This window comes from Triticum dicoccoides, unplaced genomic scaffold, assembly GCF_002162155.2.
Source record: "Triticum dicoccoides isolate Atlit2015 ecotype Zavitan unplaced genomic scaffold, WEW_v2.0 scaffold2170, whole genome shotgun sequence".
Lineage (NCBI taxonomy): Eukaryota > Viridiplantae > Streptophyta > Magnoliopsida > Poales > Poaceae > Triticum > Triticum dicoccoides.
The window spans coordinates 40,722-60,042 of NW_021240512.1; the positions used below are offsets into that span (position 1 = coordinate 40,722).

The 19,321-nt window shown below is 43.3% G+C and overlaps 1 pseudogene; it reads right to left on the minus strand.

The window, feature by feature from the left end:
• Window positions 1–11,922: 11,922 nt before the first annotated feature.
• LOC119345219 lies at window positions 11,923–13,856 on the minus strand (annotated as a pseudogene).
• Between the last annotated feature and the right edge of the window lie 5,465 nt (window positions 13,857–19,321).

Below are 19,321 nucleotides of genomic sequence, written 5' to 3' on the forward strand. Positions count from 1 at the left end.
GGGTGGGACTAACACTTTCGTACCGCGACGCGGGCAGCACAAGGCCTTTAGTCCCGGTTGGTGGCACCAATCGGGACTAAAGGGGCGCATTTGTCCCGGTTGGTGGAACCAACCAGGACCAAAGGCCTCTGCTTCCCGCCCTTTGGGCTGCTGAAAAGAGGCCTTTGGTCCCGGTTGGTGGCACCAACTGGGACTAAAGGGGGGGCATTGGTCCCGGTTGGTGGCACGAACCGGGACCAATGCTCTGCCTATATAAGCAGCACTCATGAAAATTTGGTTCAGTTTGTTCTTCCCCGCCTGACGCCGCCAGGCTGCCCGTCTCCGCCTCGTCGTCGCCTCGCGCCGTCCCGCACCGCCCTGACGCCGTCGCCGCCCCCCGCCCCACGACGCCGCCGGCCCCTGCCCGTCTCCGCCCCGCCCCGTGCCGCACCTCACCGTCGACCGTCGCCACACCGCCCCTCATGCACCATCGTCCCCGTCATCGTCCCCTGCCCGTCGCCCTCGGCGCGCTCCTCACGCCGTCGCCATCCCGTGAGCAAAATTTTTGCTAATTTAATTTGATGTAGTAGTTAATTTAGATGTGTAGTTAATTGAGTTAGATTTTTTTAGACTTTTTTGTTAGATATTTTTGTTAGATTTTTTTGTAGTTCATAGATTTTTTTTGCTAGATGTGTAGTAATTTAGATGTGCAGTTCATAGATTTTTCTGTTAGATTTTTTTTCATATTGTGTAATTTGTTCATATTGTGTTAGATTCTTTTTCTGTTAATAGATTTTTTGGTGATATTATAGTTGAATATGCATGTTTGTATGTTCATTATATGCAAAGATCGAATATGTCAATTTTTTATGATTTTTTCTGTTCATAGAATTTTTATGATTTTTGTTGTTGTAATTTTGTTCATAGAATTTTAATGATTTTTTTGTTCATAGAATTTTCTTTGTCAATTTATGTATATGTTCATATTGTGTATGTATAGGAAAATTGTGCATGATCAAAGTTATTTATGAATATGTTCGTATTTAGAATAGAGGAAAAAGGAAAATAAGAAGAGAAAGTGTTTAATATAATTAGTTAGAAAAATAATAGAACTATAGCTAAACTAGTTTATTTTTAATAAGTCCTACTTTATTTTATTAATAGTAAGTGCTTAATATATAGTTTAACTAGCTAGCTATTTGATTTAATAAACTACTTTATTTTACTATATATAGAAGTAGTTTATTTTTAGTAAGTACTACTTTATTTATTTATAGTAAGTGCTTAGTAGTTGAACTAGTTGATTTAATTAATAAAACAACTTTATTTTACTATATATAGAAGTAGTTCCCGCATCGACGTCGACGATGCCTATCCCGCATCCTCGTTGTCGACTCGGCGGTGGAGGCCTGCTTGATCAGGGCCATGTCCGGGATTGGGCTCTGTCGGACTGGTATTGGGAGGTGCTACCTTCCGGGGGACGTAGGTTGGTGAGGAGCCAGCCCGTTGTTGACCCGATCCTTGTTTGGTGGCGGTCGCGTGGCCAGTGACGGTGCCGAGGCTTCCGGACACCGTGGAGGTGGTACGTCACCGTGTCAGCGAGGAGGACGAGCACGTCCGTCGCTACATGGTTGCGTTGGAGGACAGGTTCGACAATACCTGGCAGGTTCTTCAGGGAACTCACTGGAGCTATGATCCTGTGATGGTTCCTTATCTTTGGGTGTCCACCGCCCGCGACCATACCCGTCGGGCGCTATGGTTCTAGCTGTATTGGCGATGATATATGTATGATAGTATTCGAGAAGTATTAATGATAATATTCGATGATGTACGAACACAAGAGATGATGTACTTTTGGTTATAATTGAATGCATGCTAATTTGAATACTACTTTATTTTACGATTTGGTTTTGCTTATTGAATGTTCATATTGGGAAAGTACTCCTACTTTGAATGCTAAAATTGAAAAGCACTCTATGCAGAAATCTAGGAGCCCCCTCCATTATCCACGCCATCGTGGGGGTAGCTTCTCCTTCATTCCCGTGTGCTAGACAATTTGATGTAATAATGCACTCGGGAATGAAAGGAGGAGCTACCATCACCGATAGTCAACCCGTGATTAATAATAATGATCTAATTTAGGTTTTTGGTACATATATTTAATTGTACAAGTTTATTATTTGAATTATGAACATATGCCGGAAATGTCGTACTCGGACGACGAAAACCACCCGGGGGAGTGCGACTAGTGCCACGACGATCGAGGTATGTGCGACAGGTTCCTTGAGCTGGATGAAGGTCGGCGCTTTAGCATTAAGCTCAAGGAGACCTTCGATGTTCATACGATACGCAACGACGACAATAGTTTTTTTTCGTAATTAAGCACGACTTCAACTATTTTAACGTGTATTTTTTATCTTTTCCAATTCGACTAGCTTCTCCCATGCTACGCAAGACGCTATGTCTTGGAGAGGATGGGTTTTGAAGACCATGAAAGTATGAAAACCAAAAAAAAACACCTAAGGACCCATCATGGTGTGGACTTTGAAGTAAAGTTGTACAATGCTGAGAGTGTAACCCATTTTGGTCGTAAAAATTGGGAAGTACTTTGGAAGATGTATGGTTTTGATGAGGGTATGCTTGCCACCATGGATCTTGGTGATCCTACAATCGAGTAAGACAATATGGACATTTGGGTCCTTGTGGATACACTTCCAATTCTTCACCATGTGAGCTTCTCAAACATAGTTATTAAGTAATTTATATTGTTTATTTGAAAATAGTTTATAGCTTATTTCATTCTTTAAAGAATGTGCGGAAGATGGTAGATAAAATCCACTACACCGATGGCTCCGAATTAACTTATAAGGAGAAAAATCATCTGATCGCATTTTGTACTGATCTTGAGAATTACAATGTCTACAATCGAACTCCTCAACATTATGGTCAATACGTGCCACTAGTGCACGTGTTGAACTACGGTAACTACCATGGAGATAACCTGGTAAGATTTTTTACTATTACGACATCCGTGCATATCTTTTTGCATACTTTTAAAACTAGTACATCCTTGCTAACTACGAAGTTATTACTATGTTTTTTAACATATAACCCTGAATGATTGCGTGCCTCATCTGATGTATATGCACGGTCGTCTTGATGTTTTGAATATACAACCAGGTCGTCCTACGAATCTCAACTGTCCATACCGGATTTCTAAAATAAGTGGAGACATGACAATCAAAGAATGAAAAAAATGTACGGACAGTCGTAAGGAGCTTCTTGGAAGCAAAAGGAAGCGAAGCGCAAGAATTGGAGACATGATGATCTCCATTCTTCATAATGGAGAGTCAGGGTCTATATTGTTTTATGCTATTTTACCTTAAGGGTGTTTAGGTCCTACCTGATACTGATGATCATGTGCTAAGAACAAGTATGTAGGGTTGGGTTTGATGACTATGAAGGTGATGATCATATGACTTGTTATTAATAACGAGTAGAAGTTGTATGATGATGCATGATTAGTAGGACTTGTTATTATATATATATATCAATGGGTGAAATGAACATAGCAGTAGCGTTGGTAAACCAAGCACGAAGATATAAGAGAGGACATTTCTCTCTATTAGCTAGCTAATAACAACCTAAATTAACCTCGCAAACCCATAAACCAGCCACTTTCAAAAAAAACCTCGGCTGCAGCCAGCTTCTGACGTGTGGATGCCTTTTGGTCCCGGTTTATGTCACCAACCGGACCAAAGGCCCCTGCCTGGGCTACCCGCAACGGCCACGTGGAGGCCCATCTGTCCCGGTTCGTGTAAGAACCGGGACTAAAGGTGGGAGGCATTAGTAACGACCTATTAGTCCCGGTTCAAGAACCGGGACTAGAGGCCCTTACCAACCGGGACAAATGCCCTGTTTTCTACTAGTGTGTGGGGAACACCGGACCTGGAGTGGTGGCTCCATTGGCAAGGCATGGCCGGCTAACAGCCGTTTGGGTGGTGGATCCGGTGTCCCGACCGCGTGGGTGGCGAGATCCGGTGGTCGTTGGCGGCCGGCAGCGGCTTTTGCGGCGGTCGGTGTGCGCGATCTGGCGCCTCCTAACTCACCTGTATGGCGTGTGGGCCAGCCTGGTCGGGCCGCGCTTCCCCTTGATCGCCGGTTCTGTACAGGAAGTGCTGCTGGTGGCGGGGATCTAGTTCAGGCGAAATCCCTGGCCAGCCATGACCGGCCGTGCCGACGGCGACGCCTGAGGGTGCCGTTTCCCTCCCTGGAGGCGTCGATATGGATTGATCTCCTCACTTCACCTTCCCCTAGGTCTCCCGTGCGAAAGCTCTAACTCTGTTAGGCGGCGGCGGTGCTCACGGCGTCGTTCCCTTCTAGAGGGCGCCGCTTTGGGAACCTTGGGGTTGGGTGGCGCTTGTGGGTGGTGGGTGAAGGCGGTGGTGCGGCCCTTTCCTAGCATGGATTTACGTCCATTGCTTGGAGATGGACTCGCGTAGGTGGAGGTCGTCGGCTGGCGTCGTGGTGGCGTCAATGGTGGAGGACCTGCCAAGGCTTGCATAGGTGGAGGTCGTCGTTTGGCGTCGTGGTGGTGTCGATGGCGGAGGACCTACCAAGGTTGTCACCTCAATCTGCTCTGAAGATGGGCCAGTGGAAGATGACGGCGACGACACATGTGAGTGCGTCAGACCGGTTTAAGCCCCAGACCCGGCAGATGGCTCGGTCGGGGCCTCCAACTTTAGATGTTAGGCTTAGGGGAGAGGTATGGATATGTGGCCCAGCTTGCACCCCTTCATCATTTGGATTGAAGTAGCGGCAGATGCTGCCAAGATGGCGGATTCAGGAATATTGTTATTATACTTTGTAAGGTCCTCGAGAATAATCAATAAAATGGTCGTATGCATCTCCCAAATGCAGAGGCCGGGAGTCATCCTCCTTTTCGAAAAAAAAATCTGTAGCAACCAAGATGAATATGATAATAGAGGCGTTGCCAGTTAAAATACATCAATCATGGAAAAACATATGGCATAAAACATCAGCAATATATAGTAAGTTCAAATTATCTCGACCATCCAGATTCCAGAGTTACCCGAGACAATAAAGCGCTTACAGAACTATCAGCAAAACATAATGAGTTGTTCAAACTTGACCATGCAAACTTACTCTAGACTCTAGAGTCTAGATAACAAAGAGAGAACATAACTACTACGACGGTAGATGAACAAACAAGTTCCTTCCCCTCCGACCCCATTTGGAGAGGCCACATTGTTTTCCGTTCCAAGATTCTTGATAATCAGAGTAGCAAGAGCCCATTCTTGCCTCAAGTACACTCCTCACCACGAATGATGTAGACCGTCATCTTCAGCGGCTCCTCACTCTCCATCAGCTTGAAGATGCAGATGTCACCCTCCCGCAGGCGGTTGCCACCAGCGAAAGACGCCCATCCTTTAACAATCGCCATGCGATCAGTCTTGCGCTGCAGCTCCGTGTCCCACGTCCTGCTCTCCCCCTCCAGCTGAAGCACCAAACTGATCACGCTCTTATTTCCGGCAGCGGAATTCTTGTTGAGATACATTGACGCGTACTCCGTGCCAAATGTCTTTTTACATGCATAAGCAGCGAGGATGTTAGTAAGGCAGATGCAGATATACTAGAGAAAATTGTGCAAGCCTATGTAACCCAAGGACACAGTTGCGATTGAGGAACTGTAGGCCACCAAAATAAATTTTATTTTCTTTTGAACTTACTAGTAAGCCGCGACAAGCATTGGACCTGTTCAGGATCACGGCGTAAAGTGGGACTCTCGGGTCAATGGCCTCTACTTTCTCCAGCAATTTCTGCTCCTGTGCTGGCGTTAGAGAGGGTCTCTTTGGCAGTATGAAGGAGGTTTCAGAAGCTCCCTCAGAATTGTCTCCATTCTCTTCAGGTCCCAAAGATGACGTATCCGTGTGTGCCATATCTGCTCTGCCACAAGGGTCCCGAAGCTAGAGTACAGATCTGTTTTTATTATCATATAAAAAGAAAGCAAAACAACAATATAATTAAATTACAAATACTGATGTTCTATGAAGGTCTGTTAGAAGAAAAGACCTGGTTAAATTGCAAACAAGAGAGCAACTTGGCAGAGGAAGCTCTGCCTTGATCTTTCCTATGAATGCAGTAATTTTCAGACTGGATCTATTCATCACCAGACTCCATTTGTGATGCTACTAGGGGGATAAATGCAGATCTAAATCAATCATTGATATCTCTTAAAAAGGAAAAAAAAAATACTGATGGTTAACAACCATAGAACATTCAGTTTCAGAAATTCCTATCATTGTATAACAACACTGCCCTCTATATCCTGCCAGTTTCTGACAATCAGCAGAAACAAAATGGAAAGCAAAACAACAGTTAAATTCAAAAAAATGCTGCTGCTCCATGCAGTGCAGGTGTGTAGAAGAAGAAAAGACATGACTAGATTGCAGACAAAGAGAGAAACTTGCCCGAAGAAGCCCTGTCTTGATCTTTCTGGTGCATGCAATAATTTTCTAATTGAATCTATTGATCACTCGGCTCCATTTGTGATGTTACTAGGGGGGTGAAATGCATATCTCTAAATTGATCGATGGTATTATTTAAAAAAGAAAAAAATCACTGATGGTTAACCAACAACAATAAATTCAGTTTCTGAAATTCCTGTGGTTGTATAGCATGACTGCTTTCTACACTCTTAACAGTTTCTGAAGTTCGGCAAAAATAAGAAAGCAAAACAAAATAAAATAAAAACAGGGGTACCACTGTTGCTCCATATGCAAACATAGAAGAAGAAAGAACATGACTAAATTGCAAACAAAGAGAGCAACATGGATGAAGAAGCTTACCGAGATGCTGAAGGCTGCTGCGCCCTAGCAGAATGTATCTCTAGAGAATGCTAGTCCGGGCTGGCTTATGAAGGGGGCGTCCAGGGCACACGCAGGCCAAAAGTCAGTCTTTATTAAGGGAGCTGCATCAACCATGCACTGCATGCAGTCTTCTCATATTCCCAAGACATAAATCTGAGTAACACTGTATCTCAAGCACACGCAGTCTTCCCTAGATTAATGTCATGGTCAACCTCCTTAATTACCATGATTTGCCAAGAAAACAGAGAGACTATTTCCCAATAATACGACTCTAGTCAAAGAGGCAACACTGCATGCAGACTTCTCATCTATAATCTATAATTTATCAAAACTCAAAAGTATTTCTTGTTTGAACTGCTCCTCTTAGTGAGCTGCTGTATGAACAAGTTGGTGCGAGGTTTCATTCGCGTAATGGAACCGGGGAGAGGCCTCCCTTTTCATCTAATTTTTTTTTCTTGCCTACTTTCTTCATAATGCTACTTTCACATCAGAGCTTGAACCTGAAAACGTCATTCCATATACCTAGATTGAAAGGAGATTAAACCACTGGCCTCTGCATAAATCAATGCACACTGTTTATTCATTTATTCTAACTCATTCAGAAGATGTGTCTACTTGCTTTAGGTCCATAAATTAAGCAATCTCAAAATTATTTCATTGCATAGCTTTGACATATTTAATTGGTGCCATGCGAACCGAAACTATAATACCTAAATAGTTCATCCCCACTAACCTATTTCTCTTGACATACAACCCATCCACATCATCAAGTAGGTCCCATGTGTAAAAAAGTTTTCCTTCTCTCAATAATCATCCATTTTTGAGGAATAATATCTTCCTATAATAACTTCTATCACGCTGTGCATGTCATGTATCGTGCATGGAAGGCAAAAGGAGGGCCTCTACATCTTTCCATCCACTATCCAGAGGCCCATCGTTTCTGCTCTGTCTACTGCCAAGTTTCAATTTGTATCGCCAAGCAACCTGATCAACGATAAAGACGGAACTCTTTCTCTTCTTGACTGACTCGTCTCCAATGAAATGGGGGTATAAAAAAATGCAATGGGGGTCAGATTTTTTACCGAACAATGGGCCTCATATTTATGTGAGGCGCATCACATCCACACTGCTTCCCCTTCCAGAAACTGACCAAAAATAATGCCCACCCGACTGTCTCCTCTGCACTCCGTTCCATGTCCTTTCTCCACCTTTCCTATTCCTCTTAAATAGACAAGAATGGTCACCGGCCGCTTCTTTCTCCATCTACCGCGGCCGTCCCCCCGCTGCTCCATTCTCTGCGGGCACACACAGGCAGTGGCGTAGCCAGCCCAATAAGTCAGGGTGGTCCATCAATAGAAATATTTACATAAGTTTGTTTATTTTTTTAAAAAATGTCTTTATACTACACTATATACAAGCTACGGGGAAATTCCAGGGTGGTCCATGGACCACCCTGGCCACCCCCTAGCTAAGCCACTGCACACAGGAGTAGGCATGTCCATCTCACACGAGCGGGTCTGTTGATTGATGATGAAACGTGATGTTCTAGACACACTCCGTCCATCGTCGCCAGCCCCAGTAGTCCTCCTACCCCCAGCCCCAGAAGTCACGATCAAGTCCGCCATATTCCGTGACTCGTATCAGGTCGCCCGTATAAATTCGTTAGGTGATGTATCCACAAAAGCCAATTCATCTCGAAGAGATAGGCCCCTCATATGGACGCCCGTCAGGTAATCTGTACAAAAATACCAATTCATTGTTTTAGTTCTGCCGTGTTCTCCTAGATCTAATACTAATCTTATTATCCTTTATATTCTTTCACTATGCGCCTAAAATTTATACCCTTCTGTTTTAGGTCAAACTGAATCTCTGTAGATCTATGACGTCGTGCTGCTAGCAATCAAATATTTACGATTTCTTCATGGTGATAGTAGAGATTAGATACTGCATCTGAATTTTACTATGCAAATGGTTGTACCGTGTTCTTTTAGAAAATAATACCAACAGTAGCACTCTCAGAGAATGATGTCATCCACAACCTCTACACTGAATGTAATCTTTGGCCAATTTTGGGGACAAAAGTTTAGTACTAGACGGTGCCCGTGCAAATCTGAAATAATCCCATGTTGAAGCTGCAGATGTGTCTTTTCAGGAAACTTTCTTCTCAGAAATACTGTTTCGCAAACTTTTTAATTTTACAAAGGCAAAAACAACTTGAATTTATTTTGTACTATAAGTTATGGTGCAAGATGGTGTATGTTGTTCTGACCTTTACATTATTTTGTTCTGTAGGTTTCATGGCTCTTTCATGCATGCGGCTTATATATAAAAAAAATGAGATCCATAGGCACTAGCACCCTGGACATATTTTTATAGGAGAATCCCACCCGGGTGAGGCGCCACAAATTCGCTCCCAACGGGAGTCAAACCGTGGCCGCAAGGTTTTGCCACCGCGTCCCTTGCCACTAGGCTACAGCCTAGTCCTCATGCATGCGGCTTATTGATCATTATGGCTGCCCCACATATTAGTAGGATGAAAATTGAAGCATTCTGATTATTCATTTATTTCAATTGTTATTTGTGAGCAAAGGGACATCTTTAACTCTTGGTTCGATAAATTGATATACAGTGTACTCCTCTACAACTTTCTGGTATGCCAGTTCTTGATGCTTTCCTCAAACCCCTCTTCCTTAGATTGCTCATTATCATATTGTGTCTTGAGGTCTCATAAAATGGATTTGCAACATGGATGTATATTTAGTTTTGATGCTATAACTTTCTGAACTCTAATTGAGCTTCAACATGATTTATACATCAAACCAAGTTATTTAATTTTTTACGTTGTTTGCTATTTTCTTTAGTTTGCCAATTTGTGTTGTTTCATGATTGACTTCAGAAGACTAGCAACTCTATCTCCACCCTTTTAGGTAAACAACTCCTATGTTATATTTGGCTACCATTTGTAGACCAAGCCAGAAATGACCATCAAAATTACAAACTTGCTCAAGCATCTTCGCCAAACAACCATCCGTAGATATAGTAGTCATTTTCTTTCGTCACACAATAAGGATTCTTCCTCTTTAGGAAGAGACTATTTATTGAGTTTGGTTCCATATAACACATGATTAACTTTTTTTTATTTTACAGGGAGTAACCCAAGATTATCTTGATTGAAAACACATTTTTTTTATTTGGACCATGCTCATCTATTAATGTTTGATAAATTCCCCCCTATGCACACACCAAATTGCTTACTCATATTTCCGCAGCAACGCGCGGGGTATCATCTAGTAAACTAAAACGGATAGGTCATCTGAATTCTAAATATTGAATACCACCTGTAGTAACCATAAAGCAGCATGGCAAGGACTAATTTCAGAAGTTTACACCCATTAAACTAATAAAAATCAGTGTGGACAAAGTGCTAAAATAGACGGAAACCGAAGAAGTTCTCATGATGCAATAGGCTAAGGGCATCTCTACGCGAAGCATTATAATTTAGCCCCTTGTATGCCTCCCCAAACTAACTGCTTGTATTTCAGGAGTTAAGACATGTGGTTCTTTGCTGAAGACTTAAATTTAACTCCCTAAAACTTTTTTCATGTAGATTTAAACCTAGATAGCAGAATTTGTCTCAAACTACAAGTGGCTAGTCCAAGATGACAGTGGGTATGAACAGATTTTTGTTTCGGTCTGCAATATGAAGGCATATAAGCTGTACTTGTTGTAGCTTTTGATTAGAAAAAACTATCTTGCTGCACTTTGATTATTTTGATTTTTGTACACATAACATTTGGTTGATACATGATAATAAAAACCATATCCTCTGTTTCCTTGAATGGGGAATGCCATGTGAAGGAAAAAGAGGATATGAGAAAGCTTTTGGATTGTCAGCAGCAAGGGCGCCAGCAAATAAGAGCAGCGTGCTACATTTGCACTATAGGTAGTAGCAAAAAATGTATTAGAGAGTTTGAGAAACCAACAACCTACTGATACCTTACTAGTCACACAAGATCTCAAATTGATTGGGTCGATCTTATGTCTGAATCCAGTTTTGCCAATCTGTTTGTGTACGCGGCAAGCTGAAATACACCCAAGTGATAGAAAATTCATGTATTCCAAGAAAAAGAATCAGGAAATATTTGAAAATCTTTTGTACAGCATTGGATGTCAGGTTACACAAATAGCTCTTTTGTATGTTTATCATTTGATAGAAATTAAATTGAACCTTCAACATTTTCTAAAATCAATATACAGATGCAAATAGTTCAGCTGCGTCATTTTCCATTGATGATTTGCTTTAAATAGCAAAGCAGACCCACCCGTTGTGGCTCCATGTTGGGTGGCCAGACTTGCTTAACTGAATGAACTAACCTTTTTAACTGAACTATTTTGTAATGTTTTTTTTTGATTGACAAGGCTAAATATGATCAGTTTGTACACTCTTTCGAAGTCTGTACATAGTACTATCTGTTGACACAGGCCCAACAATTGACGCTGTGATCTGCCTGTACTTTCGGGCGAGACGAATGGGTGATGAAATAGCAACGACTGATTTTCCCCCCGGACAATATGCTATTACAAGAGCTACTAATTGGATCGATCCAGCAGCCTAGCTAGCTATGGCTGGCTGGAAACACACAAAGCACTCACGCACATGTACACGATACAAGGGTCAATCCAAACCTTATATCGCGACGGTTGTGCGTTTGTTTCTTATTGCTTTGATCTCACGGTTTGCTTACAAGGGGATTTAAAGAATTATATAGCAGCTAGCGAGCCTAATTTCTTCGTTTCGTCAGAGCTTTTTGCATAAGCAACCTCTCGATGTTTCATATCTAGCACTTGGTTGCGGAAGCTGCATTTCTCATGGTGAGGCCATCCTAGTTTTTTTGCACGAGATCTGCAGCCCAGTTTTCTTTGTAGGAGCAGCCAGCCGTAGAAAATTGTTGTGCCCTGCCTTCAACATTTAACTCCCACACTCGAGCTTCTTGGTGGCATTGCCAAGGAAGAACTTGATTGCCTTGGCCTTCATGTCGGTGAATGTGGATTCCTACTTGCGGCGTCTGCGACGAATCTTGGTTGTGGAGTCCTTGATCCTCTTGACGCGTCCACTGAACTTGCGCATATCGTACAAGTCCATGCATGTAATGTTGGATTCCTCTTCCAATTCCATCTTTGTCCTAGATAGTTCCCGATCTTGATATAGCGATTCTATTTCGTTTCCCGGAAACTCGCCTATCCAGCAAGGTGTATACGGGAAAGCTGCATATGTCTCTTGGCATGGTAGTCCACAGATGGGGTCGTAATATGCTGAACACACATTGCCCAAGTCCTGAAATTTTGAGCTGTTCCAATCATAGGCCAGTCCTCTAGGTTTTCTCCCTGATGAAATTAAGAAGACAATCTCTTTATAAGGATGAAACCCAAGGAAATAATAATTTCCATAATATCCCTCTTCAAGAGTGTTATCCTCGATAGCGTCATCTTCGAAGTCAAGACCGTTATCCTCGTATCCCTCTTCAACATCATATTCAATGTGAAGAATGCTATCCTCGTCAGAATTCCAGTCGTATTTCTCTTCCACCGGCTCTTTGTAAATTCCATTCTGCTCAAAGAACCACTTACGGTAGTTAACATCCTGTATGATCCATTGCCTACCTAGTTGGGCATAGTCCTCATGTTCAAAGGTATTAAGAGTGGTATCATGATTTAGCACCCATTCTATTCGACTACACGATTCATTGAGATGCCAAAGCTGAAGGACCGGACTCCGGTTATTTGATATTGCACAATACACCCCTCTCTGTGATTTACCAAGATGGTGGTCGGGATATCCTCTCGGTAAATATTTACTGACTGGTAGTGTAATTACTCTGTATGTGTGATCTGACAAACACATTCTGCAAACATGAACAATCAGATAAGACAGATTAATAACACCAGGTAAGAATCATAGCAGCATATATTTTAGCAGTATTTCTTAGATAATTACCATGGGATTTTTCCTATGTTATTATGCCCATGTATGACATTCATTTAATGGGCCGGAATGGCGGTACTAGATTCTTATGACTCTTTCCATACATTGAACTAATTCCTAAGAATTCTTAGCATTACGCTGTGGCCTTATGGAAAACTCAGAAGAATTGGTGTGGAGGGAACATCACAATATTTGACTTTGATTTGCAAATCCCACAATATTTGACTTATGCTAAACAGGAATAATAACCGAGGAGCAAGTAGTAGTACCTCATGAGATAGCCATGCTGGCAATGGATATAGAGATTGCTTTGCCAGTAGACCGCATGATAATGATATTGATTATACGACCAATCCGAATCCATGTAGTCAATGATCCCTGCGGTCTCCCCTTCCCGAACAAAGGTCGTCTTGTCCCACCACCGAGTAACTGACGAGAACACATCAATGACGTATGACGCGGGGGGGCCACTCCGATCCAAGCAATGTGTCATCGTTCGACACGCCGGCGGACAACACGAGCGGGATCAGAACGACCTCATAGTGCGGTGACATGCCTGGCTCGAACGCGAGGTACGCGCTCTCGTCGGAACCCGACATGTGCAGCCGAGGGTGTTGGGGCAGACGCGCCCACCGACGTGTGGCCGGGTTGACGACATAATCGCGCGGCAGTGCATGGTCGTGCTCGTGCCTCAGACCGCGGCAAAGCAATAGCCCGTTGCAGTGGTCCATGACACTGACGCCCGTGCAGGGCAAGAAGTCGAGCCCTCCGCAGATCGCCGGGCCTGTCGTGGGACGTGAGAAGAACTCCGAGAATCTAAGCCGGGTGAAGTTGATGAAGATTCCGCGCATGAAGCACGGGAGCAGGTGGGCGCGCAGGCGGGCGTCGATGGTGTCGCGCCACGCACTGCAGAACAGCCGGGACGTGGCTAGGCTGTGCGGCGCGAGGCGGCCGAGGATCTCCGCGAGGACGTCACCCGGTAGCACGGCCAGATTAGGTGCCATTGCCGATCGATCTTGTTCGCCGCTCCATCTTTTTTCCTTGTCGTCTGTGATCCCGCACGCGCCACAGTGTTTTGGAGGTGCAGAAGATATATGCATGCCCTAATGACTGCATCCTCTACCGCGGTGCGTACGAGGATTTGAACGCATGCCCGGTATGCAGTGAATTGCGGTATAAGATCAGACGAGATGACCCTGGTGATGTTGACGACGAGCCCCGCGGGAAGAGAGTTCCTGCGAAGGTGATGTGGTATGCTCCTATAATACCACGGTTGAAATGATTGTTCAGAAACAAACCACATGCCAAGTTGATGCGATGGCATAGTGAGGACCGTAAGAAAGACGGTAAGTTGAGAGCACCCGCTGACAGGTCACAGTGGAGAAAAATCGAGAGAGAGTACTGGGCTGAGTTTGCACATGACCCAAGGAACGTATGGTTTGGTTTAAGCGCGGATGGCATTAATCCTTTCGAGGAGCAGAGCAGCAATCACAGCACCTGGCCCGTGACTCTATGTATGTATAACCTTCCTCCTTGGATGTGCATGAAGCGGAAGTTCATTTTGATGCCAATTCTCATCCAAGGCCCTAAGCAACCCGGCAACGACATTGATGTATACCTAAGGCCATTAGTTGAAGAACTTTTACAGCTGTGGAATGGAAACGGTGCACGTGTGTGGGATGAGCATAGACAGGAGGAATTTAACCTACACGCATTGCTGTTTGTAACCATCAATGGTTCGCCCGCTCTCAGTAACCTTTCAGGACAGACAAACAAGGGATACTACGCATGCACGCACTGTTTAGCTGACACCGAAAGTATATACCTGGGAAGCTGCAGGAAGAATGTGTATCTAGGCCATCGTCGATTTCTTCCGACCAACCATCAATGTCGAAAGAAAGGCAAGTATTTCAAAGGCGAGGCAGATCACCGGAAGAAGCCCGCCATGCGTACCGGTGATTATGTACTTGCTATGGTCAATGATTTACACATAATCTTTGGAAAGGGTCCCGACGGACTAGCTGTTCCGAGTGACGTTGAGGGACACGCACCCATGTGGAAGAAGAAATCTATATTTTGGGACCTACCCTACTGGAAAGACCTAGAGGTCCGCTCTTCGATCGACGTGATGCACATGACGAAGAACCTTTGCGTGAACCTGCTAGGCTTCTTGGGTGTATGGGAAGACAAAAGATACAGATCAGGCACGGGAGGACCTGCAACATTTGCACGAAAAAGACGGCATGCCTCCAAAGCAGTATGAAGGTCCTGCCAGCTACGCTCTTACCAAAGAAGAGAAGGAAATCTTCTTTGAATGGCTGCTTAGTATGAAGGTCCCGACTGGCTTCTCGTCGAATATAAAGGGAATAATAAATATGGCAGAGAAAAAGTTTCAGAACTTAAAGTCATGACTGTCACGTGATTATGACGCAATTGCTTCCGGTTGCATTGAGGGGGCTTCTACCGGAAAACGTCCGATTAGCCATTGTGAAGCTATGTGCATTCCTCAATGCAATCTCTCAGAAGGTGATCGATCCAGAAATCATACCAAGGCCAAGGAGTGATGTGGGGCAATGTCTTGTCAGTTTCGAGCTGGTGTTCCCACCATCCTTCTTCAATATCATGACGCACGTCCTAGTTCGTCTAGTTGATGATATTGTCATTCTGGGCCCCGTATTTCTACACAATATGTACCCCTTTAAGAGGTTCATGGGAGTCTTAAAGAAATATGTCCGTAACTGCGCTAGGCCAGAAGGAAGCATCTCCATGGGCCATCAAACAGAGGATGTCATTGGGTTTTGTGTTGACTTCAATCCTGGCCTTAAGAAGATAGGTCTCCCTAAATTGCGGTATGAGGGGAGACTGACTAGAAAAGGCACGCTTGGAGGGGAGACAATAATATGCAGGGACGAATATTCTTGGTCTCAAGCACACAACATAGTTCTACAGAACTCTACCTTGGTGACCCCTTATGTCGATAAACATAAGAACAGTCTGCGCTCCAAACACCCGAAGCAGTGCGATGACCGGATTACATGTGAACACATAAAGACTTCCAGTAGTTGGTTGGAAACACGTCTCAGAGGTGAAAACACTATTTGTGAGGAGTTGTACTCGTTGTCTAGGGGACCATCTTCGACTGTAATGATTTGGAAAGGATACAAGATAAATGGGAATACATTTTACATGATCGCCCAAGATCAAAAGAGCACCAACCAAAACAGCGGTGTCCGCTTTGATGCAACCACCGAGAGGGGAAAGGACACATATTATGGTTACATAGTGGACATATGGGAACTTGACTTCGGAGTAGATTTTAAGGTCCCTTTGTTTAAATGAAATTGGGTCAATCTGTCAGGAGGCGGGGTACAGGTAGACCCACAGTTCGGAATGACAACAGTGGGTCTGAGCAATCTTGGGTACACTGACGAACCATTCGTCCTAGCTAATGATGTGGCACAGGTTATCTATATGAAGGACATGTCTACCAAACCGAGAAAAAAAGGAAGCGAATACATCATACGATGAGCCAAAGCGCCACATAGTTCTTTCAGGAAAAGGGGACATCGTGGGAGTGGAGGGCAAGACAGACATGTCCGAAGATTATGAAAAGTTTCATGAAATTCCTCCCTTCAAAGTGAAGGCTGACCCAAGCATCCTGATAAATGATGAAGATTATCCATGGTTACGGCGCAATAAGGAAAGGACACAAGCGAAGAAAAAGTGAAGACTTTCTCCACAACTATTATGATGATACCATGCAAACTTTCAACCTTTTCGTAGTTCATTTGAAATGCCCGTTGTAACAGACAAGTTTCCGTATGAAATCATGATACTTCGAAAGAGATTGTCCGTTTTGTACATGAAGTGCATCCAGTTTTTGCCGTAACCCTCTCAACTTTCTTGCACATGCTATGTGGATGAAATGATGATACCATGCCAACTTCCAACCTTTTCAGAGTTCATTTGAAATGCTTTTCAATTTCAAGGTCTTATAGCTAAAAAAACAGTAAATGCTTTTATAAAACTCTAATATCAAAAGGAATCAACTAAAAAGCTTTTATAAACCTCTAGTATTTTTTAAACTAAAATTATATAAAATTTATGCAACTAAAATTATCAAAGTATTTTCTGTTCAAAAAATGAAAAGCAGAAATAATTATCATAAAGAAGTTTTTGTTAGAAACTTTAGTAGCAAAAAGAATTTTGATAAAGATTTTTTTGATAGAAACTAAAATAAAAAAAATCTGTTTTTCAATATAATGATAAAATGAAGTAATATTAAATAGAAGGAAAAAGAATAACTCCAAATATATTTTTAGTTGCATAAAGATTATAATTATTCAAATTTGGAAACTAATGGAGTAACAGAAAGATTATAATTATTATGAGCTAAAAGGAAAAAGAATAAAAAAATAAAGCAAATCAAAAGGAAATAAATAATTCAAACCAAAAAATAAAATAAAAAAAGTGCCACCTAAAGGGCCACCACAACCTGAATACGACTAGAAACCCAACAATGGGCCAGGATTCAGGCCCGCAATAGGCCCAATAGGCCCACAGGCACATATAGTGCGTTTAGGCTCGTAAGCTTGCATTTGAGAGGAGCTCAAGAGGGCAGCAGGACTGGGACTTATAAACCACTCTCAAGCTCCCTCAGCTAGCAAGGTGGGACTAAACTTTCGTACCGCGATGCGGGCAGCACAAGGCCTTTAGTCCCGGTTGGTGGCACCAATCGGGACTAAAGGGGCGCATTTGTCCCGGTTGGTGGAACCAACCAGGACCAAAGGCCTCTGCTTCCCGCCCTTTGGGCTGCTGAAAAGAGGCCTTTGGTCCCGGTTGGTGGCACCAACCGGGACTAAAGGGGGGGCATTGGTCCCGGTTGGTGGCACGAACCGGGACCAATGCTCTGCCTATATAAGCAGCACTCATGAAAATTTGGTTCAGTTTGTTCTTCCCCGCCTGACGCCGCCAGGCTGCCCGTCTCCGCCTCGTCGTCGCCTCGCGCCGTCCCGCACCGCCCTGACGCCGTCGCCGCCCCCCGCCCCACGACGCCGCCGGCCCCTGCCTGTCTCCGCCCCGCCCCGTGCCGCACCTCACCGTCGACCGTCGCCACACCGCCCCTCATGCACCATCGTCCCCGTCGTCGTCCCCTGCCCGTCGCCCTCGGTGCGCTCCTCACGCCGTCGCCATCCCGTGAGCAAATTTTTTGCTAATTTAATTTGATGTAGTAGTTAATTTAGATGTGTAGTTAATTGAGTTAGATTTTGTTAGACTTTTTTGTTAGATATTTCTGTTAGATTTTTTTGTAGTTCATAGATTTTTTTTGCTAGATGTGTAGTAATTTAGATGTGTAGTTCATAGATTTTTCTGTTAGATTTTTTTTCATATTGTGTAATTTGTTCATATTGTGTTAGATTCTTTTTCTGTTAATAGATTTTTTGGTGATATTATAGTTGAATATGCATGTTTGTATGTTCATTATATGCAAAGATCGAATATGTCAATTTTTTATGATTTTTTCTGTTCATAGAATTTTTATGATTTTTGTTATGTAATTTTGTTCATAGAATTTTAATGATTTTTTTGTTCATAGAATTTTCTTTGTCAATTTATGTATATGTTCATATTGTGTATGTATAGGAAAATTGTGCATGATCAAAGTTATTTATGAATATGTTCATATTTAGAATAGAGGAAAAAGGAAAATAAGAAGAGAAAGTGTTTAATATAATTAGTTAGAAAAATAATAGAACTATAGCTAAACTAGTTTATTTTTAATAAGTCCTACTTTATTTTATTTATAGTAAGTGCTTAATATATAGTTTAACTAGCTAGCTATTTGATTTAATAAACTACTTTATTTTACTATATATAGAAGTAGTTTATTTTTAGTAAGTACTACTTTATTTATTTATAGTAAGTGCTTAGTAGTTGAACTAGTTGATTTAATTAATAAAACAACTTTATTTTACTATATATAGAAGTAGTTCCCGCATCGACGTCGATGATGCCTATCCCGCATCCTCGTCGTCGACTCGGCGGTGGAGGCCTGCTTGATCAGGGCCATGTCCGGGATTGGGCTCCGTCGGATTGGTATTGGGAGGTGCTACCTTCCGGGGGACGTAGGTTGGTGAGGAGCCAGCCCGTTGTTGACCCGATCCTTGTTTGGTGGCGGTCGCGTGGCCAGTGACGGTGCCGAGGCTTCCGGACACCGCGGAGGTGGTACGTCACCGTGTCAGCGAGGAGGACGAGCACGTCCGTCGCTACATGGTTGCGTTGGAGGACATGTTCGACAATACCTGGCAGGTTCTTCAGGGAACTCACTGGAGCTATGATCCTGTGATGATTCCTTATCTTTGGGTGTCCACCGCCCGCGACCATACCCGTCGGGCGCTATGGTTCTAGCTGTATTGGCGATGATATATGTATGATAGTATTCGAGGAGTATTAGTGATAATATTCGACG